We start from the raw sequence: 20,546 nt of genomic DNA, 5'->3' as shown, positions 1-20,546 counted from the left end.
TTCATCCATCTGCGTGATGGATGTTTAACCTGTGCTTTTAGAGATGTCCATGTCAACGTGCTGATCACCCGGGGCTGCCGGCAGGCGGCATTTGTGAGGAGCAGGGCCACTCGCCATCTTGGTGATCCACCATCAGCACTTGCTTCATCTTCCTGTTCTCCATCATGTAGGGTGTTGCTTTCTTCTCTTGCCCCCCAAAACCACTGGGCAGTGCTGTCGGTGTAATGCAGATTGGCTGCAGAGGTAGCAGTTGGATGAATATGTCTCTGCGACATCCCAAAATCTTGTACCTTATGGCTGCGTTGCCATTCCCCTCAGGTCTCCTGCCTGGAGGAGTACCTTTGTGGTACCTTTGTGGTACGGGCTGAGCGGTGTGGCCGGGCTGGGGCAGGAATGCTCCTCCAGCGTGGTGGGGTCTCTGCTGATCCCAAGCCGTGCGCTGTTATCTCCTGCCACATCTGCAGGTCAGTGCTGCTCTCATTCGGTTCCAAAGCCGTTTTCTTTCAGGACGCACGGTGTGGGGCTTCACTTTCAGGACTAATATCGCAGTTTCTGGTATTGTGTCAGCTTGTGAGCTGAAAGCTGAGATAAAAATGAACTTGGTGGTGTTTAGAGAGATGTTTGGGTAAGTACTTCTAGCTGCAAAGAAGGACTATGTGCAAGTCTGACCCCACACAGATGGGGGTGCAGGCACACGCTGATGGCAGGGGCGGGCGAAGCGTTTTCCCCTCTGGAAAGCTGGGAAAGGCTGTAAGTTCAGCCTTTCCAAATACCGCCCTGCCAGCCAAAAGTCTCCACGTGTAGGAAAGGCAAATATTCGGAGCACCGGGGAGCAGGCAGGACCGGCCTTTTATTGCCAGCTCTTCTTGGCTAGTCAGCGAGGAGGAGAGGATGTTTCCCTCAGACCTACTTTACATCTCCCTCTCTCTCTCTTCTTTTTTTTTTTTTTTTCCCAATAGGAAATTGTGAGCGCATGAGTTAAGCAGAGCCCTGGGGAAGAGGAATCTCTGGAGCAGCCTGTGGCTGGCGGCGGGGTGCGAAGCTGGAGGCCACGGCAGGACACGCACGTACTCACCACGCACTTGGCATCACCACATCCCTTCCCCTCCCCTCGACCCAGACCGTCTCTCCCGTCGCTGCAGGTGGGTTGGGAGCAATGCCACTGCAGTCCCATGACCTGGGGCAGGTCCTGCCTCCAAAAGTAATCCCTGCTCCTTCCCTCTCCCAAGCATTGACTATTTTCTTTAAGCTGGATCCGTTCCCAGTCAGGGACTGGGTGAGCGGTGGCGGGTGGCCGGGGATGTGCTGCCTATGGCTGCAGGAAACCAGGCAGCACGGGATGGCTCGGTAAATTCACTACCAAAAGCACTGCCGGAGTCGGGCAGGGAGAGGCAAATTGTGGCTGGAAAAGGTGGACGAGATTTGGGCCCCACGAGTCATTGCGCCCCCTCCTGCATCCCGAGGCCGCCCCGGTTACAGCCGTCCCGCTCTGGCTGTCACGGTGGAGGCAGCAGGAGCCGGCCCAAGCTGTCCGTGCGGGAAGGAGGTGGTGTTTTTCACCCCTAGCATGAACCTCTAAAATCTCTTGGGAAAATCATCACCAAAGACACTGACTGATGCTGCCCAAGCAGCGGAGGCTCCCGGAGCCGGCACGGCTGCTGTTGGGTACCCTGATGCCTGTGGGAGCCAGACGAGCCTGCAGCGTCCGAGGGACAGGCGCGTGTTAATACACCCCAATGAGACGCTGCCCTGCGTTGAACCCGAGAGCGTGTGCTGGCTAACACACGTCAGCATGGAGACCTTCCAGGCTGGCCGGGAAAGCCCCAGGAGATGTCGAGATCGCGTGGTCTGTGCTGGAAAAATAAACGAGCCTACCTTCCTGTGGTGATTCAGTCTCCAGCGCGCTCCTACACTGCTCTTCTCCCAGGATGATCACACTGGGACGTATCTTGTGCTATTTACTCAATTCTCTCCCGACATCGCCGGAAGGAGCAGGGGTGTGAAGGAAGCCTGTGCTCGGTCTGAAGATCGGCAGCTTCAGCCATAACAACTCATCTGCCGGAGGAAGCAAACCTCCCTGGCCAGGGCTGGAGGGGACGCGACCTCTGCTGCTTCCCAGGTTACTAACAGCAGTTTTCAGCTGCTGCGGGACAGGTCCTTGGTTCAGGTCAGCTTCCCAAGGAGAAAAATGTGAAGGCCCGCGCACCTGGACAGCAGCGGGCACAATGGGACCTCTCCCTTGTTACATGTCTGGCTGCAGAGCAGCTAATCCAATATTATTAATGACAATCAGAACAGACATGACGTAATTTAAACCACTGGGCTCCTATAAAAGGATTATTCTTAGGTGTTGAGCTGCCCAAGGATAGGGGGAAAAGCATTATTTTGTATATAGGAGAAACCTCCTGACACTTCAACACGCTGTGGGAAAGAAGAAATGACTATAGAGAGACCTGGGTCTGTTTAGCCTGGAGAAGACTGAGAGGGGATCTCATCAATGCTTATCAATATCTAAAGGGCGGATGTCAAGAGGATGGGTCAAACTCTTCTCAGTGGTGCCCAGCGCCAGGACAAGGGGCAACGGGCACAAACTGGAACACGGGAAATTCCATCTCAACATGAGAAAAACTGTAAGGGTGGCAGAGCGCTGGCACAGGCTGCCCAGAGAGGTGGTGGAGTCTCCTTCTCTGGAGACATTCAGAACCCACCTGGACGCGTTCCTGTCCAGCCTGCTCTGGGTGACCCTGCTCTGGCAGGGGGGTTGGACTAGATGATCTCCAGAGGTCCCCTCCAACCCTACGATTCTGTGATAAGAAAATAGAACAGACCAGGCCTTCCTCTGGTGATCTGGCGGATGAGCAACAGCAGGTCGGCTTACAGAGAGGCAGAGAGGTAGCTGCAGGTGGTTGGGCCCAAGGCCTTTCCACAGCTACTGGTGTGGCTCCCTGAAACGCTGCAAGGAGCTTTTTCCTCAAGCAGGAATGTGCTCAGAAAGCCAGCCTTGGAAACTGCACGGTATTCTTCCTTCCCTCTCCCGTTAGACTTTCCATCCGGCCCTCAGTGGAAGGGGAGGCATGTAGAGGCTTTGCAGGAAAACCTTACTCTTGTGTGTGGATGCTTTAGCTGGTTGCCAAACTTCTCCTGGGAATGCAAGGTCTGATTTGATGAAGGATGGGATTTCTGACCAGAGAGAGCTGAGAGAGTGGTGATTACAGCTCTTGCTTATAAATGCAAGAGCTCAAAAGCCTGGCCTGATGGAGCCAGGCTTGAGACTTGAATCCTGGCCACTCACTTCCCAAGGTATGGGTTGCTTTAACCTTCTGGGGTCAGGTTGCTTTGGTGAGGGGATGGCTTCTTTTGCTTTTCTTTTTAAATGCTTTTGAGACTGTAGGTGACAGCATTCCCTTCTCTGCAGGACATTTGCACTCACTGGGATCATGTGCTGCAGAGTACTGAAGCTTTCACTCAATGAGAAGCGCGCTGCACAGGTCCCCATCTTCACACAGATGGAGCCCAAGACTCTTCCATGCCGATACAGGGAGAGTCAAAGCTGAAAACCTGTAAATCTAAGCTGCTGGTTACAATAGCAAATATGAGCCCAAAAAGCTGGAGGAGATGCCATGCTCAGCTCTTCTGGCGAGCAGTTGTAGTAAACTTCTTCAGGGGAAAAGGGGATGGGGTCCTTTGGTCTTGGCCTCCAGAGAAGTTAAGTTCTGGCATGCACCTGATCTGTGCCATTGCTGAGATGGGAGGCTCACAGCAGCCTTTCTGACACCCGTCTACGTTGATGGAGAGTTGTCTTTGACTAGGCAATACTGACCCAAGCCTGGGAGTGGCTGCTCTGACCAGGTGTCCATCTGTCCTCTCTTTCTTCTGGGACAGTTTCTTTAGTTCTAGGTGGGTGTCTTGCGTTTCTCTGCTTGGTTCTGTCTGCATCAATGTAGCTGGGACTTAATTTGCCTCTATCAAACATCAGGAGAAGTCGCTTTGCTTTGGCCAGAGTATTAGGCTAGCTCTGTGCCTTGACCAGCGTGCCTCTAATCCTTGGACAAAAACCCCAAGGGAGAGCTTGGGAAATGAATCCTTCCAGCCCTTCCTCTAGCAAAAGCTGGGCATCTCTAACTCTGGGACTGGGCAGGATGGGAGATGCCCCCGTAACGCTGATGGCCCTCGGACATGCGTGTCCCGACCCTCCCTGGCAGAGTCACAAATTCCACTTGTGAATGGAGAAGTCAGTAGGAAGATCAGCGTTGACGAATGCCAGATCATACTGCACCTCAGTAAAGGAAGAAGAAAGAAACCACCCCAGAGGCGCTCAAATGAGAAGAAAGCCAGCGCTGTGCCCTTCAGGCTTACCCTTGGAGTGCTGGGGTGAAGGATGGCACAGAGGAGTTTCACGTAACCACCATCTTCTGCAAAGCGGACCTGGCCAGACTAAGGAAGACCTGATCTGCTGTCTTTGATTTGGTGAGAAGTAAACCGTAGTGGGGGAAAGATACTGGGGAAAGAGGCATGTGCATTTGCAGTAGGGATTGTCCCCTTGAAACAGCTGTAACCCACATCCTTTCCACATTAAACAGTCAAGAGTGGCTGCCCCCACCCGGGGCAGTGCATCTGCCGGGGCTTTCCCTGCCAAGTGATAGTTTCCAGGATGGGCAAATGCGGGCAAGCAGGAAGAGACCGGCTCTGCTGTGAGGTGCAAGCGTGTGCTTCTGACCCGCTCTGTGGTTTTCCTGTGTGCCACCTGGGGAGGACCGTGATGAAGGGATGTTCCTCTAGAGTCAAGGGCCGAGTCTGCATCATCAGCACAACCCAGCCTAGACCTTCATGCTGTCACACAAAGACCTGGCCTAAGCCCAGACCCTTCCAGGGGGCAGAGAACAGGACTTGATCCGTCCCTTGTCAGATGTCCGCAGAGGTCATGCCACAGCAGTGGGGTGCATCGCACTACCGACAGTAATCCTGAACAGGGCTGATTTTTGGTGTCGGCTCTGGGGCCACACTGTTGCCAGCATGGTGGGTGGGAAGCACGCGGGTCACAACCCACTGCCTGCCTCATTCACCAAGGATGTGACCTCTGGAGAGCGGATGGTAGGCATGGAAAACCTGAAACATCTCTGCCTTGGAGCAGTCTGTGTCATCCAGCCATAACTTTTTCCCTTGCCCACAAGCAGATGCTGGCCACGGGTCTCGTGGGTGGCAAGGCAGCGCAACCCCAGACGGGGTGCCCTTTCAGCCGAGCTGCTTCCCAGTTGCTTCCAGCAAATAATCCACGGAACCCCTCCAGGCTCAGTTCCCTTGCAACAAGGACCCATCCCAAACGGTCGTGCCAGTCCGATGGTCTATGGTTCTGCGCCTTGTGATGGCTTCTCTGGTGTCTAATGATGGTTCAGCTCGTGCTCCAGCCTCTCCGCTGGGGAGGGAGGGCTTCGTAGGAGCTTCTTCTCCAGCTCTCTCCTGTCCTCAGAAAATTCATGGGAACTTACTATCTTTAGAAGCTCTCACCCTCTATCAAATCTGTTTGGAAGGGCTCAGTGGGTTAAAATGCTAAAAGAGGGGAGAATGATGAGCGTATGCAACTCGTGCTTAAGTTTTATGGCCTTAAGAAACCATACTGAAGCCATGCTAAAAAAAAGGGAGTTGTTTCCAGGAAAAGTTTTCCAAAGTTTCAACTTGATTTCCTTTCCAGCATCATGAAAGCCGCTCTTTGATAAATATTGTAATTAAAAAAACCCAGCAGTCTTATTTTTTTCTCCAATTCATTTTAATGGTGTAAATTCGGGGCCGGGGGGGGGGGTGGGGGGGGTGGGAAGGGAGCGCTTAGAAACAAAATCTCTGTATTTTCTCGTATAAACATACCCCGTTCTGAGGAAGACGCTTTCCTCTTTGACAAGGGTCTTTCTGTTCGAAAACGGTTGCTTGGCTTTTGCCCTGACAGCCCCGGGACAGTAAAACTTGTCAGCACGAGTGAGAAACTGAGTGGCCCGGCTGGAGTGGGATAACGCTCCTGCTAACAGGGCGATCGTCCCTCTAACTCCACGGTGGCGGTTCCAAGCGACCCCCACCCCCGGCAGCCGCTCCCCATGATCCCCTCCCAGGCTCTAACACAGCTGCTGGCTTGCGGCACATTTCTTTTCCTAGATGTCACCTTGGGGTTTTTCCCCCCCACACCACCACCACCGTCTCTCAGGGTTTCTAGGATGCTTGAACTCATTTCTGCCTGCGGTATTGCTGATGTGGATGGGCTGGGCTGCATTTTTAGGATCTGATTCAAAGCCCACTGAAGGCAGGAGCGATTCGCCGTTGATGTCAGTGGTCGCTGGAGCAGGCGCGGTGTAGCTGCTGGTTTTTTATATCCAGACAATCGCAGTTAAAGGGAGCAAAGAAAAAAAAACAAAAAACAAAACAAAACAAAAACCCCACAGCCAAAACAAGGATCCTGCTTAAACCAGGGTATTGCACCAGACCCCCCAAAAGCAGTGAGAGATACTGGATTGCTCGCTCCTGGGAAAAATTGAGGCTGTCCTCTTTAAGAGAGAGATTTTACTTTCTCTCTCTTTGGATTTTGCATTTGAAACAAATGAAGGGCTTTGTGAGGAGAAGGGAGAAAAAAGAAAAACCCAATGACCTTATGGTGAGCATCTCGGGAATCTGCGGTACATCCAGCTGATGGTGAACCTCCCTAAGGTCTGGCCATGCCAGCATTGCCTGAGCCCGTGGAAGGAGAGCGCGGCACAACCCACACTGTCCGTACCGGTGAGCAGGAGCTGAGATCGCACCTCCGAGACAGGGCAGGGGGTCACAGAAATTCCTGTGTTTATCAACTGGGAGTATTCTGGGAGGAGGAGGGGGTTGTGAGTTATTCCTACTTTTTCAGATCATTTCAATTTTGCTAGAGGCAGTTGCTCCAGCGGAGGTGTTTCTGCACCGTGCACAGCGCACGCCGGCTGGTGCGTGCCACCCAGAGACCAGGTTCAGCGGAGCAAATTGCCGGCGATGTAGGGTTGGATCAGCGAAACTGGCAAAAGGAGAGTTTCCACCGACAGACCCGAATTCCTGCTTTGCAGGTTGATTAGAGGGGGTGGCTGAGCCCTCAGCTGAACCTCATTCGCCACGCGTCTGGGGAAAATCTGACAGTAAGATCACCCCTAAAGATGAACAGCTCGTATTTGGAGGAGCTGATATCTGCCTGCTAGCAACAGGCAAGACGAGACGAGAGATGCAGCATTTTGGGATGGGCTGAAGCTCTCTGCCCCTGACAGAGAGGGCCGGATCCAGCGCAGTGAGGGGTGCAGCTCTGCAGACGTGGATGGGGCACCGGGCTTCCACCTCAGCTCAGGATCTGACTCAACGGCCACGTTGTTGTCTTGGAGGGTGGATGATGTGAAATGATTCACCATCATCAACCGCTGGCATTCGACGGGGTTGAGTCAGGGCCAGCGGGCTTAAAAAGTGGTGGATGGGTTAAATGTTTTTGGAAGAGGGGAGATGTTGGGTCTTCTCCTTTGCCTGCTGGATTGTGGACCTCTGGATGGTGGCCAGCTTGCATGCGATGCTCTTCCCAGCAAGCACGAGGCAAAGCCGGTTGGCAGAGCGTGTAACCGGGGCTCAGTTGGGTCTACGAAGAGCTGGCTTTTGCTGCCTCTCCCAGATGCCTCTGGGCCCATCTTTGCTTTGCGGGAGGCTGGCGGCTTCCACTCCATGTGCAGGTTGATGGGTCTTCTTCAGCCTGGCAAGTGACTGGCTGCTCCTGTCCTGTGCACTCTTCATGCCGTGGGATGCCGGTCCCCGCTGGGTGACCCGTGGATCCCACACCCTGGGTTTGAGCGCTGTGAGGTGACGTGGAAATTTGTCGCTTTCGGTGCTGCTCAGTTTCAGTTTGCTGCCTTTTGAAATCTTCAAATATCCTTGTAACTACAGGAGGCTCGAGGAGAAACGCCAAATGCTCCGTCTCATGACAAAGCCGCAGATGCACCGGAGAGCTGCCAGGAGAGCAGTAGCTGATAGTGAGTAAAAAAAATGTATGTGTAGGTAACCCTCGGTGGAACCTCCCAGTGTGGGGGCCAAGCTGAGGAGCTGCCAGGGAAGGTGTGTGAGATTTGGGTGGCTATTTAATTGGGAAGAATTACGGAGTCACTGAGACAGGATCGCTTATTTGACTTTCCTTGGGCTTCATCCAAAGCCTTCTAAAAGCTAATGTGATTTTCTTTTCCACTGACTTCCGTGGGCTTTGGATCGGGATCTTTGTGCCTACGGGGTTATCTCAATTTCCTGGAACTCGTTCACTGTTTGAATTTGCTAAGTATATTTACTGCCAGGCTGCTTTTTTCTTTAACTCCCGCCGTTTGATTGCAAAAAGTTCCCGGCAGTTGCTGGTTACAGCAGCGGCGTTGCCTTCTCAAAATTGACCGTGCGCGTCCCTGGGTGTCCCCTTCTCCGCCTGTCACCATGTGACTCTTAAAATATCACAAGATTCACTATGAGCTTGCCTCTTGCAAACCGTTTGGAGCAGCTAGAGAAGATTCAGGAGTGTCAGACGTCATTATTATTATTTATTTATTTATTTTATTATTACTTTTGAGCCTCAGACGCTCTTCCGCGAAGGCACGGGCTCCCCAGAAGACACGTTTGTTCTGAGTTTATTACCTGTTTATGGCTTGGTAGCAGTCAGGCTCGGTACCAGCCGGAGCCTCCCCGGCGCTGCCTGTGCCTGTAATTGCCCCTTGATCTCCACGTGAGCCTTGCCCCTCCCCGCATAACGGGCAGCCTTTCTCCCGGGAAGACGGGAACGCCGGAGCACAAAACTCCTTGTTCCCAAGCAGCGGCATGAGTAGGGCAGAACATTTAATTAACTGGATTAATGAAGGCAGCTTCATCAATCCACTCAATTAATAGACGGGCGTGGATACATCAAACGTTCTGGTTGGCTCGGCTAGGATTTATTTGAATTACCGCAGGGTGATGCAGATAAATTTTGGGGTGACAGTGTGTTTTTTCTAGGTGACTGGGGAGGAAGCGCAGCCTTGCGGTCACACACCTGCCCTTTGGGCTGGGAGGTGGGGAATTCATGTTGGGCCCCTCCTGTGACCTTGTGTACAGCTTGGTACGGTGGTTTGCAGCGGCTGTGCGGGCTTGGAGACCTGTCTGTTACCTGCTTGGACTGACAGCTTTTTGATCAGGTAAGGGTGAAAAGCCGTTCGATGAGCAACAAGGATCTGAGTTTGCACCGTCTGTGTACTACAAGCCCTTCCCTCCTTTTTCTTGTACTACCATAACACTAGTAAATGCAGAAAATTTTCTAGTAAAAGCCCTGGTTGTAAGTGTTTAGCACCTTCTGAAGAACAACGTGGCCTGACATTTAAGAATAGAGGAACCCAAAGTGCGGGGGTGGTTTGGAGAGCAGAGGCTGGGGAGGAGCACGGCTGAGCCGCTGCGTTGCCCGTGGGTCCTCCTCCTTGGAGCCCCAGCAGGCGATGGAGAGCCATCAGTGGAGACAGTCCATCCCACTGCATCTCCCAGGAGGTGGGTGGTTGTGTCATCTCCATCCTCTCACCCAGGGGAGCAGGTGCTGGTGGTTGAGCAAGGCTTTGACGATCCTGCCTGAATTGCTACCAAAGGGCATTTAATCCCAAAGCTTTTGGTCTGCCCTTTGGAACAAGGTGCCCTCAGTAATATCTACAGACTTGCGTACCTTGGTCTTCCACTTGAACTAGGGCCGGTTGACAGGTATCTCTTAGCAGTTTTTTATGTCTGGATGGAAATCGGACTCTTTTAGGAAAATGCCGCTCATCCAGGAGTCAAGCTAGTCCTTCAATTGTGGGAACCGGATGGAAAAAAAGCGCAGCTTTTAAACCAGCCCCCTGCTCCTCCTTGAGCACTTCTGAGCCCTCCAAGCCGGCTTCGACTCCTGCGTGAGGGACAGCCCTTTGGCATATGACATTTATTTTCTGGAGAAGGCGTTCGTGTGTGAGCGCGGTGGTTTGCATTTCAAAGGTTGATGAGCTAGTACACCATTAGGAGCAGAGGTAGCGATGCAGACGAGCTTTACATTGCCACTCCTGAGGCAAATGTTTCCCTTGAGTACACAGAGTCAAAGTACAGCTTGCTACATATATATATATATCTATATAGAGCAGGGGACAAACCACTGCTTTCTGGCAGCGAATGTTCGCCCCGTCCTCTTCTGCCGTGCTGCTGGGACCTCTTGCCGTTCGGCTGCTGCTGGGAAGCTCTGCTTGAATCTGCCCTTCCAGCAGCACCCGGACACGTGGAATTACAGCTGCTGTCAGAACACGCCTGTGTGTTCATTTCTAACCCAGACAGCCGGGAAAAGGTCCGGAGAGCGTGACACCCTGCCCTCCGTTAAGTTTTAAGCATGTGCCGCTGAGTCAGAAAGACCCAAAAACGTATTATTTGAAGGGATTCCATGTTCTTTTTTTTTTTTAAAAAGATCATCTTGGCGTTTATGTCACATCTTAACACTTGGGGTTTACAACGTGTTGTTCTTTCTAAGCGATTCCCACAGGTTAACGATGACATATGAAGAGATTCATTAACTTCAGGAGACTCGCCGCCCCCAGCAGCGGAAACGGGACCCGCTTCTGCTGGCTGGGTGGGATCCGCGCTGCGGCTGCAGGATCCGCGAGCCGTCGGCTCCCCCCGGCACGCCAAAGGCCATTCATTGCCCAGGGGACGGCTCCGCTGTGTCAGAGCGCTTCAAACCGACCGGTGTCGCGGTGACCTTATTCCCCAGCTCCCTCCTATTCAACCCCTTCTCGCTATAGTTTTATTTTTAAGGCCCTTGTCAAACACCGGATAACGCCGCCCTTTGCCAAGGCGATCGCTGGCCAAAAGTCCTCTTTTAGTGCAAACTGCAGGCGACGGCTCTCAAGCGCCGGTGGCCGCGCCGGGAGAGCTGAGGACCTGCTTCCTCCTCCAGAGGAGTTTTCGTCTCAGCACCCCTGGTGGACAAGGCGATGGCACTGAGATGTCAGGCCAGGTGGAAGTCACTGGTGTGTCAGGTGCTGCAGGAATAGCCGAGGAACTTAAAAGTGTGAGGAGGCGAGCCAGGCACACAGCAGGGGATGAGCGATGGTGCGTCCAAGGGGAGAGGTGTTTTGCAAGCAGCCCTTGGAGACACAGGGCAAAGCCCAGCGGGGCATTTTAGGATTTTGGGATGCCTTCCCCCTTCCAGAGTTCAACCCCGCTATCACAGAGGCTGGCACAAGCAGCCACCCTGGCGTGTTAATTCAGTACCAGCCTGTTGTCTTGGGGTGTGAGGACAAGTGAGATACCTCTGGCAAACCTGAAACAGGACTTTGAATTTCTCCCACAGCTCCCAGCTCCCCCCCGCGGACCTGAAAACTTCCCCAAGCCCCAAACTCCCAATGTTTTGACACCCAAGCACCAGCCATAAGCCTCTGCTGCTGCAGCGAGGTCCGGGATTGCTGACCCACATGTTGGTTCAAGCCCCTCACCTGGCTGAAATGTCAGCCTGGCACCTGGGTGTAATTGTATACGTACTCAGAGAGGTCTTTTTTTTTTTTTTTTTTTTTTTTGATTTGCTAATATAAAAATCGCTGCTTTGCTAAGAGGCTCCTGAGTACAAAGTGTATTTTGCAGGCAGCAAGCACAGCGTGTTCTGGGACGGTGGCGTGCAGGTACACAGCTCTGCCCTAAGAAGAGTAATTCTGAGTTAGGATTTACCTTGGCATTATCCAGTGCCACCTCACCCACAGATTTAACCTCTCCCCAAGGCTGAGGTTTCCTGCTATATTTTTTTCAGGGAAAGCTGATTAAAAAATTATTTATCTTTTTTAAAATTTTCTTTTCTCCTTCTCCTTCTCCTTCTCCTTCTCCTTCTCCTCCTTCTCCTCCTTCTCCTCCTTCTCCATCATCTTCGTCATCTTCATCTTCTTCGTCGTCTTCTTCGTCTTCGTCTTCTTCTTCTACTCAGGATGTACTTCACTGGTCCCGTTACAGAGTCAGTACATTCAGAGCCCTCCCTTTACACCGGTTCAGCTCCTCTGGGTGCATAACCATCCCCAGGTGTATCTGGTGTCGAGACCTTCTGACACATTTCAGTGCTGATGTGGCAGATCCCAGGACGTCTAAAGCAAGGTTTTCCCAGCAGAGACAGAGAGGTGCTGCCGGCCCTTTGCAAAGCCCCCCTTGCAATAGTGTCTAGGTGTTGAATGCTGGTGCCCAGTACAATGGTTCGGGTTGGAAGGGACCTTAAAGATCATCTAGTTCCAACCCCCCTGCCACGGGCTGGGACACCTCCCACTAGACCAGGCTGCTCAAAGCCCCATCCAGCCTGGCCTTGAACACTTCCAGGGATGGGGCAGCCACAACTGCCCCGGGCAACCTGTTCCAGTGCCTCACCACCCTCACAGTAAAGAATTTCATCCTGATATCCAATCTAAATCTCCCCTCTTCCAGTTTGAAGCCATTACCCCTCGTCCTGTCACTACATGCCCTGTAAAAAGTCCCTTTCCAGCTTTCTTGTAGGCGCCCTTTAGGTACTGGAAGGCCGCTATAAGGTCTCCCCAGAGCCTTCTCTTCTTCAGGCTGAACAACCACAACTCTCTCAGCCTGTCTTCACAGGAGAGGTGCTCCAGCCCTCTCATCATCCTAAATCCAAATTCATCATAAGGAGCGTGTGGAAGGGAGGGGGCTTCAAGTGACATGGAAATAAAGAGATTTAGCAAAATGCAGGTGGAGGGGTTGTCGGCTTTTTGCCAGTGCAGAGGAGCAGAGGAATATGCAGTGGTGTGGAAGGTAAACTCAGGTGGTGTTGAGCTCGGAGGGTGAAGACTTCTATCCCCTCACACAGATGAGAGGGATGGCAGGGGCAGAAAGGGTGGCTGGGTGCCACAGAGGACCTCTCCCAGGCTCATCCAGCCTCAGGTACAACCTGGCTCCTGCACCCACAGCACATCTGCACACCTGTCTGTACTGACCAGGCTGCCCTGGGCCAAGAGGGGTCCGGCCACGGCCCTTTCTGCGTCATGGGAGCTGATAGAGCACTTGTGTCCTGTGCTGGAGGAGAGGGACCTGGGACACCTGCCTCCCATGGTCTTTCCTCCAAAAAGGGCATCCACTGACTTCCCATCTCCCCTCGCACTGCTGACTCACACATCAGTTCTACACGCCACGAGTGTCCCTTTGGTGTCCGTTGGCTGGAGAAACATTCAAACAGGAGAAAATCAGAGACGAAAAAATTGCAAGTTAATTTTTTTTTTCCATAGAAAGCCCCTTAAAATTTGGAGGGTGTGTGTGAGGGGGAAAACAGGAATTTTTCTCCTCTACAAAAACACGCCATGATTTTTTTGAGAGGAACCACTGTGGATGGACAGACATGAATGGTGGGATGAGGCTGTACTCGCTGGGGAGTCAGCACATTCGTCTAAGACCTGGGAGATGCCTCCACCGCTGACCTGGGAGAGACATAGAAGCAGCTGCATCCTCCGTCTGCTTGCGGTTCTCCTCCTGAAAAGTGGGGCTGATGGTACTGCCTTCGGATCCAAAGTGCTTTGTAGCACCTTGGCATCGTACACTGGAAGGTGCCATTAGCAGCATGTCCGTAAAGACCCGACACAAAGCCAGGGGGAGATTTTTTCGCTGTGGGGTTGAACTTCAGTGCCACCGAGCAGCCCAGGAGCATGGCTTTAGAAAGGTGCCCTTTGCTTTTCCTGCTTCTCATCACCGGGCAGAACCTGAGGTGAGCGAGACTCATGCGTGATAATTGCTGTGTGCCGGGGCGACGTGGCGGTTATAAATAAATATGTAAAAACAAATTACCTGTCCAGAGGCGAGCGTCCAGGCGGAAGGTCTTATCTCCATCTGCAGTTTTGATTGTGCTGTGGAGCAGAAGAAACTCCTTCATGTCTTTGCCTTCCCTTCCTGGCTCTTGTGCCAAGATTTTGCAGTCCCTCCGGGTGCATCTAAACCTCTGACCATGGACACGGTTCACATGTTTCCCCCATTGGTTCCTGACAAAATGAGCCCGGAGAGACGAGGAGCTTGTGTGGCAGAGTGATGGCTGCCACGCTTTGAGCTCCCTCTTCCCTTTGGCCTCCAGGCCATGCCTGCGATTTCTTGGTGTCACCAGCCGGACAGTCACCCGTCCGCCTCTGTCCCCAACTGCTGTTGCCATCCGCACGCAGTACCAGTGGGGACACGCTATCTCATGTGCAGAGCCAAAGAGACGGGCTGTCTCCACCTAGCCCTGGGCTTTATTCAGGTTGCACCAGGCAAAAGGTACCTCAAAGGATGCTTCAACCAGGGGAGGAAAGGGGTTGCAGCAGTTTCACGTCTGAGGTGTGGTGGCAATAGGCAGAGGAGGCTCGTGAGCATGGGAGAGCTTCAACCAGAGAAGCCTGTCCCCGGAAAAGGTATGTTTCTTTTAAGCCAGGGGCACTTTGTGGCTTTTTATTTAATCCTCCAAGTGCATTCGTGTCCTCGTATGCTCTGTAGAGCTAGCATCCCCAGAATACCTTAAATTTTCCATCTGGGGCCATGTCCTGGGATTTCTCAAAGCTGGGAGCTGTGTTTGTTCCTGGCATGTTAGGAGGTCCTTCCTGGGCTGTTTTCAGTTGAATTACAATTTCCAGACACTGAGTCAGGCAACGAGCATGAACCCTGCTAAGGTTATACATGGAGAGTGAGGAGAGTTCCCTTGATATCACCAGTGATCGCCCCATCGCAATCTGATGGTGGTGGAGCAAGACAAGCTTCACATCCCTGAATCACTGCAACCCATCTCATCCGATTTTGTAAATCCTGAAGAATTTTCTTGTTAAGCTCCAGCTCCTGGAGTCACATGAGTTTGTGACCAGCCAGACTTTCGAGAGAGGCATAAAGTTATCCGGACCTAAAGCCAGCTCGTGGATGGGAAGAGAGGGGCTCTCCTGCATCCAATATGGATGAAGTGGGCCCAGAGGAAAAGAGCTCCCTATGCTTTTCTCCTTGCCCAGATGGGAGTGCCCTTTCTTCCAAGCTGTTATATAGCCCTGCTCCTGCGGACTGGGCACTGGGAGGCCACATTGCAGGGCAAAGGATTAGGTAATTTCCTTCCCTTCTCCTCTGGAAGGTGTTTTGATTAGCATAACCATTGTGTTCCCAAATTAGCTTGTGTTCCCGGCTTTGCCCTTAGGCTGGCTTTTCCTGTTGCAAGCCTGCTCTGGCGCAGTGACACAGCTTTCCAGGAGCAGCAGCATCGCAGCCCGCAGCTTAGGTTGAGATGGATGCAGCCACGCTCAGTCTACCAGCTGCCCTTCCTGAGTGACCTCAGGCTGACGCCGAGACTACGGAGAGCTGGTCCTACAGCCCTGCAGCTCTCCAATGGCTGGTAAAGCTGGGTGGAAACTTTCAAACAGCCCAAGCCTTGGGGGACCATGGCATGTGCTGGCCCGAGACCAGGAGCAGCTGGGACAACGATGCATCTCCTTCCCTGCCGCCATGGCAGGGAGAACGTCAACTTCTGGCACAGGCTGAGGTGCACAGCTCTGGTATCTCAAGCCATCCTGGCTAGATGGTTCTCAGCCCGTCTGTCACATCCCTCTGCCAGACAGTCACCTGTTTCTTCTTTCCTCCTGCCAAGCATCGTTCTGAACTGAAACAACGCAAAGTTCTGGAAGAAAATTAAGAGTAGAATGTGAAATATTTTCCAAGCGCCAACAAGACAGACACACACAGAGTGATTAATCAGGGACTCCTGAACGCTGTGAAGAGCAGAAACTGCTCACAGCGTGGCTTCATGCAACTGAGAAGCTGAAGTTACTGGTTGGCATGTCTCTTTGGTGTGAAGCCTTGTCCCCAGAGAATGTGTCCAGGGGTCTGAAATCAGCTGGTTAACACTGATTAACTGCCGGCTGAGCCACGGGAGGCGGTGTAACTTCACAACTCTCCCTCTGCGGAGATAGGTCTGTTCAAGTAAATTCTCCGCCAGAACAAATTTAAGTTCTGCTTAAGACATCCCCAAGGAGGGATGGAGGAGCTGATGAACCACATGGATACTTGACCTTGCCCCATTCCAAAGCTTGTGTCATCATGCTTTGAAACAGCCTGGAGCAACCTGCCACCAGATTTCAGAGGGACTTGCCCAGTGGGAGCCCTGTTATGGCCAGGAAGGGAGAAGGTGCTGCAACAATATGAAGTTCTTGATGAGGCCAGTGAGAAATGCAGTCCCTTCCTGTGCAGGAATTCTCCTGAGCTTCACAGTGTCTCCAGGTACACTATTTTGCCCTTGGGGCCACTGAATTTCATCTTGTCCTCAGGGTCTGCCTGCTCTGCTCGTGAGATATCCACCCCTTCTCTGACTTAGGAGGAAGATGGCCATCCCCAGGTTCTGCATGACACCCCAGCTGACCAGCAGCAATTCTCCTCCTGTGCAGCTGTCACTCCTGTCTCGGAAGGAAGGGGCTTGGGTTCATGTCTTGGGTTCACATCTTGGGTTCATGTCTCATGTCACGGGTTCCAAGTCACAGGATGCTACTGCCGACTATTGTGGCCTCACCTCCAAAGTTCACGTGTGCTGTATCAGCACTTTCGTCTAGCTCACGAGAGATCCCCAAACTGGGAGCCACCTGAGGATCCTGGCTTCCACCAAAACCCATCCTTGACTCTGGGGTGTCTCTCTCCTAGAGAAACACAATCCTCATCTTCAGCAGCAATGCAACTGCGTTTTTTCCACCAGAAAGACAGGCTGGGTGGGTGCACCTCCTTGGCTAAGTGGCTACCAGCTGCCTAGAGGCTGTGAGGATGGTGGTGAACATCTCGCTGGGGAATGACAGAGGCTTTGGGGAGCTCTGCAAACCTCCGGAGGGACGCTCCTCCCTCCCACCCCATGACTGCCCAGCTAGCACTGCTCCTGCCAGCACTCAGGGCATCTCACGGAGCAGAGCCATGGGGATGGGGAAGCAGTGGAATAGGGATCTAAGGGGTGGACACTGTGAGTGCTCCTGGAAAAGTGTTATTTCACAAACACCCAGGGCAAGGCCCAGATGCTGAGACACAGGGGTTTAGTGCCCTCCGGGAACTGGGCTGGCCTCCTGGTGTCTGGCTGCCAGCCCACTGATTGAGGGTCTCCTGCAGGTTCATATTTCACATTCAGGCGATATTTTCCAAAGTTGGCTTGAAAAAGGGCTTACCCTGCACCAGAAGCAGGCACAGCTGTGGCATGGTGCAGTTTCTAATCCAAACCTCAGCCATGCCGCCGCAGCAACATGGGCGAGGAGGGAGAGGAACGACCCAGAAGCTCTCGCCGCCACCTCCCCGCAGTCCCACCGTGCTCCGCTGCAGCATCCACCTCCAGTTTCCATGGCTGGAGCGGAGCTGCTGCTTATTAAACCCAGACCAGCGAGTGCTTGGCAAGGTGCACAGGCCGGGAGGGACCGCCAGGGAGCCAAGGGGAGGCCAGACAGACCGATTCCTGCTTTTATAAAAAAGGGGAGGCTGCTTCCAGAGCCTCCGAAGGGATCGAGTGTGGATGTGGGGCCGCTTAGAGGATCAGGCCGGCTGGTAGACAATGCAGCGTCGTGTCCATAGTGCAGGCAGCAGCCAAATCTGGAGCAAAGGACTCTTCTGCTCTCACTCCTACCAGCTTTTCGGTGTATTTCTGTAGCAGTAAGTGTCCCGTGGTGGGAGCGAGGGTGGCAAACACCTCCCCACCTCCTCAGGCGCTCAGGAACGAAACGCACCACTGAGCCCAGGCAGAACTGAGGGCTCTCCTGTAAGGAAACAAAAGCCATGCCTGTCTGCGTGCTCAGCGGCGGCCTGGGGATGGGACGAGGCGCTTGGTCGCAGTCCCAGCTGGCTTCCCAGGTAGGATTTCGTGGTCATGTCTCCACAACTGAGCCTGGTGCTTCAGAAGGAGCAGGGCTGCGAGGCACCGCAGGGAGTCCTGCAGACCTTGCGGCAGGGTTTGTTTGACGACTGCTGTGGAGAGCTAAAAATACCCCAGCGATGGTTATGAATTTAGGATAACTAATACATCCAGTGGAAAGATTTGGAGCTGTTCCAGGGCTAAACAACAGCTTCTTCACCAACAGCCAAAGACTTGTGGATGCAAAAATAACTAGGAACTGAAAAACTCGAGCTGGAGCACGGGATTTTCAAATTGAACCCAAGAAAAACTTTCTAGCGGTGAGGACAACCATGGATAATCGCCAACACTTTGGTTGTTTTAACAACAGGGTACACAGACCTCTGGATTTGAGCTGGATGCTGCTTCTGGGCAGGAGTTGGGAGAACTAGTAGTTAGGGACAACTCCTTTGATAATGGGGTCAAAGCAAATTATACTTTAATATAGTGGCCTGGATCAGCGACGTAGTGCAAGACTCCGGAGGAAACACCATGGTGGGAGGTATAGGCGTGATGTCTCAAAAAGCAGGGAGAAAGACCCAAGAATAGACCAACTGGAGACCGTGGATACTTGGGAGGAGCGCTGTGGGGGTGAACCAGCTTTGAGCCACCTAGGTGTCGGTGAGCAGAGGGGAAGCGAGGGTTTCAGACATCTGGCTGCAGACCTGAAACGCAGCTGGGGAAGGAGCAGAGGGAGCCATCCCCGAAGCACATCTGCACCGCGGTGGCAGAGGACACCCAGGTTCACGTCCCAGCTCCGCCTGCACGGGGTTTGACCCCACGCCGTGCGTTTCCCCACACGCGTCCCTCGCTCTGCCCTCATTGTTCCGCGCTGAAGCAGACACTCAATTATTCATTTGGGTGGAGATGGTAAGAGTGAGCCCACCTCCCTGTGCCCTGGGGTGCGCGGCTGGGGCAGTGTGTGCCAGTCCCTGCCCCAGCAAATAATGAAGTCCTCGGTGCTTCACTAAAAGAGCTCGGGAGAGCCCAGCCCTGCGTCTCCCACGTGCGGCAGGCATGAGAGAACTCCTCCGGCTCCCCGGGATGCTCACAGCAAAGCAGGGTAGCTGGGCAGGGTGGTCGGGCAGGGTCGCCAGCTGCCACCATGGGGACATCATGGGAACCCGCGGGGCTTGGGACATCAGTGCTGTTCAGACCCCGCATTCCTGCTTCGGAGCATTTCAGTTTGAGATGGTTCTTGGTGAGGGGCAGGGCTGGATCCCAAACCTTTGTACCTTTACCTGGAGGGCTGAATGTTGGACCGCTCTCTGCCTACAGCCATCCTTTGTGTTCACAGGTCTTCCCAGTCCATGTGGTGGGGAGCCCTGCCCTGCCCGGTTTGCCTGCAGCCTGTAGACAACCCAAAAAAGTCTCCAAGTTCTCATGAGCGCTGAGAATAGAAGCGCTTGTGCCTATTTCAGGTCCCTCTGCAGAAGCCGTATTATCATAATTAGAACCGAAACGTTTCTCCATTAGCATATTTTTTCTCTTCTTCCATCACATCAGCCTGCATGAAACAGTCACTTATTCTCCTTGCCGTTGTGTCGAGATGTACCAGGCTGCGGGCAGGACCTATCCCCAGCCCGGCCTCAATAGCACGGCTTGTTCTCTGCGCGAGGGGTGACGATGCGGTGGCAGCTGATGGTAGTGGCGTCCCAGGGACACCGCTGAAAGCAGCCCCAACTGATGCCCTACGAGAAGGTCTGGCCATGGAAATGCAATCAGACAGGTGCCCAGAGCATCTACGACAGGCTGCAAGGAGATGGCAGGGGGCTGGATGGTTCAGCCTAATAGCTGGTCCCTTCCCATGTGAAGGGAGTCCCTTCCCACCCCTCCCGTTTCATTTCAAGGTACTGGGGCACCCAAATCACTTCCAGGTAGCTAACCCCCTCCGGTGCAAACGGGCACCTTGAATAATACACCACCCATTTCTTCTGTCCCACCATAGGAGGTCATGGCCAGGCCAGGAGGCACGCAGAGGGCATGTGCCTGGAGGACAGCCACCACGCTGGGTGGCACTGGCCATCGTGGCCAGCTCTGGGCATGGTTTTTTCCCTGTCCTGGGGAAGCTGGTGGCTGATGGACAAAACCCAGCATGGTCTAAGCACGCAGTGTTTGCAAACCCGTGAAGAAAGGTCCCCACCAGGGTCGGGCACCTTTAGGGTGCAATCTGCTTTGTGGCACCCGCACCCACCCCTTGAGGAGGGTCCAGCGTGTGAACCAGCATGGAATCATAGAATGGTTCGGGTTGGAAGGGACCTTAAAGATCTTCTAGTTCCAACCCCCCTGCCCTGGGCAGGGACACCTCCCACTAGACCAGGCTGCTCAAAGGCCCATCCAGCCTGGCCTTGAACACCTCCAGGGATGGGGCAGCCACAGCTTCCCTGGGCAACCTGTTCCAGTGCCTCGCCACCCTCACGGTAAAGCAGCACCCCCACCCCTTGCAGGGGTCTCCCCAGGTTTCCCACCCATCTCCTCCCAGCCTTCGGGCTTGCGCTGACACCCTGGGCAGCCACAGACCGATCCCGGGCAAGTCAACCCGCCGGGGCAAAGGTCTGCGAGGCTTCCCCGGCCCCGGGGTTCTCGGTACCGGGCCTTCCATCTGCCGCACTCCCGCTGCCCCAGCGCCCGCTCCCGCCGCGGGCGATGCCCGGAGGCGGTGGGGCCGGAGGCGGTGGGC

At 53.6% G+C, this 20,546-nt stretch overlaps 1 long non-coding RNA gene across 1 annotated transcript; it reads left to right on the top strand.

Moving 5' to 3' along the window:
- The first annotated feature begins 627 nt into the window (after positions 1-627).
- Positions 628-13,658, top strand: LOC141740325 (uncharacterized). The gene is made up of 4 exons (XR_012585968.1): positions 628-1,142; positions 7,921-8,006; positions 9,001-9,179; positions 10,514-13,658. It is a non-coding gene; the product is annotated as an uncharacterized LOC141740325 (long non-coding RNA).
- Positions 13,659-20,546: the final 6,888 nt, after the last annotated feature.

This window comes from Larus michahellis, chromosome 3 (assembly GCF_964199755.1).
Source record: "Larus michahellis chromosome 3, bLarMic1.1, whole genome shotgun sequence".
Classification (NCBI taxonomy): Eukaryota; Metazoa; Chordata; class Aves; order Charadriiformes; family Laridae; genus Larus; species Larus michahellis.
Note: the sequence above shows the minus strand (reverse complement) of the source record. Positions and strands in the feature narration are given on the sequence as shown.